We start from the raw sequence: 3,052 nt of genomic DNA on the forward strand, positions 1-3,052 counted from the left end.
TTGTTGTACCACGGCGGCTCTTTTCCATCTCTTCTGATCTTGCTTGGCACATACCCATCTAATGCATGTTGTACAATGGTTTTAAACTTTGTCCACTGACCCTTAACACTATCTGTACTTGAGATAAAACTTTTGTGTTGATATGTCAAGTACTCTGAAATCTGTTTTTTGTCACTTTTGCTAAACAGAAAAATCTTCCTACCTTTTTTAATATTTCTATTTATGGCTGAAATCACCGATGCTATAACCGCTTTATGATAGCTGATTCCCTGTTGTGCGTTAACTGTTTCAAATAGTTCGGGCCTGTTTGCCACCAGAAGGTCTAATATGTTATCGCCACAAGTTGGTTCTATGTTTATCTGCTCAAGGTAGTTTTCAGATAATGCAGTTAAAAATTTTTCATTGGATGCTTTGTCCATGCCATCCCGTTACATCCGTTTGAGCCTCCCAGTCTATATTTGGTAAATTAAAATCCCATCTAAAACAATAAAATGGCCGGGAAATCTACTTGAAATATTTTCCAAATTTTCCTTCAGATGTTCTGCCACAACAGCTGCTGAGCCAGGGGGCCTATAGAGACATCCAATTACCGTATTTGAGCCTGCTTTAACCATGACCTTCACCCAAATTATTTCACATTTCGGATCTCCGTCAATTTCCTTCGAGGCTAATGCACTTTTTATCGCTATAAACACGCCTCCCCCTTCACTGTCCAGCCTGTCTCTGCGGTATACATTCCAATCTAAGTTTAGGATTTCATTACTGTTTACATCTGGTTTCAGCCGAATTTCCGTCCCTAGTGCTATGTGGGCATTGTGACCGTTTATTAATGAAGGCAGTTCTGGGACCTTTCTGTAGACGTTCCTGCAGTTTACTATTACCACATTAATCTTGTCATTCTCTGTTGCTTTTGCTTACTACCACCTTGTCGGGTCTCAGGAGGCGTCTTGTCAAGCCTAGGGAGGGAATTCTATAACCTAAAAAACCCACATGTGCACTCCACACGTACTCCACTACCCTTGTAGCTGCTTCCTGCGTGTAGTGCACACGTGACCTATTCAAGAGGACCCTACATTTCTCCACCCGATAGCCGAGGTCGAGAAATTTGCACCCTAGATCTCTGCAGAATCGACTGAGCCTCTGGTTTAAGCCTCCCTCTCGGCTCCAAACCAAAGGACCGCGATCGGTTCTGGGAACGACACTGCAAATGGTTAGCTCAGATTCAACCCTGCGAGGGAGGCTTTCCGCCTTCACCAACTCCGCCAACCGCCTGTATGAACTGAGAATGACCTTTGAATCCAGATGGCAGGAGTAATTGGTGCTGACACGAGTAGCAATTTGCAGATGGGTGCACCCAGTGCTCTCTATCGCCGCCGGCAGGGCCTCCTCCACATCTTGGATGGGACCCCCTGGGCCAGCAGACTGAGTGAACACTCCTTCTTCCCCAACCATTCCTCTATTTCCCTAAGGGGCTCCTAACATTGGGGCTCCTAATCACTAATAAACCCCACCTACCATGTGCCTGTTCGGACCTTGCTGAAGGAGCGGCCACATTTCCACTCACATTGACCACTCACATTGACCACTCACATTGACACGCCTCGTGCGACGCGAACGCCGTTGAACTTGAAAGTCCCCTTGGGGAGAGGGTGGTCCAACAGCGCCTGGTACCCGCGAATCTGTCTCGACAGCAGGGACCGTGGGTGAAGCATGTAACACCTGATGTGTTCCATACGACGCATCAGACTCCCCACTGCCGCTACACTCCAAGGCAGCAGCCTGAAGACGGCTGACAGCTGCCATCAGCACGTTCAGCTGTTTGCTCCTCCGACATCCGACACAGCAGTCACACATCCTATCCATCCTAAGAAATCAAAAATTTACTGTAGGGAGCTATGTAATCAACTTTTAACTAGACTGCTAATTCACTAAAGGTGGCTGATGGCTGACTAAACTGTGGGTACTAGACACTTCTTGTTAGAAACATTAAAAATAATCACTAACTGTCTCTGGACTGTATTCAAAATAAACACGAAACCTATGGTACACTATTACTAGAACTCGAAAATTAAAGCTTCCTAAAAGTAAAAACACACGGAAAAAGAAGTGACAAGTAAGAAAAACACAGTTAATACTTAAATTTACGTAGCTTGGTTCACAGGAGATGTGAAGCAGACGGCAGTTACGACGACATATGCTTACGCTATCTGTCTTCGCGGTATATGTGAAAGTGTCTGATGGTCGATAGCTATATGCAGGATGCAGAAGTGGTGATTTTGTATGGCGCAGGATACGAATTGTTTGTGTACTACACCAATATGGTATGTCGATATATGTAGCCGGGTTAGATATCGGTTTCACGCTGAAATATTCAATCTTCCATCGTCAGTAGCCCAGCAGTATGTTGAGGAAGTGTCTTTCATTATTTGGCGATCTGAAGACAGGGTGTGCAGGGTTTAACTATCAGTACAGTGTGGCGACCTGTACAAAACAGTTTTTCCACTAAAAGTCTCGTTTGCAGAAAAAAAGGCGGACAGTGCTTCCACATCGGCAGCATCAGAAATTTGGCGGGTAAATGCAGTAAGGGCTAATCAGAATGCTCCATTCATTTGCAAGACACACTTTGTGCTGCTACATATCCCATGACACAATAATATTTTAATTTAGTTAAAATTATTTTGTGATTGATGTGCATACATTAAGTTGATAGGTTGCAGAACAAACTACTAGTCTGTAATTTATTTCCTAATGAACTAAATACATTTTCACTGTAAATATAAAACTTATATATAGTTTCCATTTCTATTATGTTGGACTTTACTTTACTTTCCACTATGACAAATACATAACCACCATTTCCCCATTTCCCATTAACCTATTCTTTTATTATGAACTTAGATTTACCCCAAAAATCTCATGTTGTCAATTTTGGGTTTTCACTAGCTTTCTGTACCTAGCTTTACTCAAGCTCAGAGTGCTTCAAAATCTGGGACTTTCTTGGTGTTAAACAACTGAAACCATGATTTTAATGCCACTGTCTCTGGGAGTTTTT

This window comes from Schistocerca gregaria, chromosome 5 (genome assembly GCF_023897955.1).
Source record: "Schistocerca gregaria isolate iqSchGreg1 chromosome 5, iqSchGreg1.2, whole genome shotgun sequence".
Lineage (NCBI taxonomy): Eukaryota > Metazoa > Arthropoda > Insecta > Orthoptera > Acrididae > Schistocerca > Schistocerca gregaria.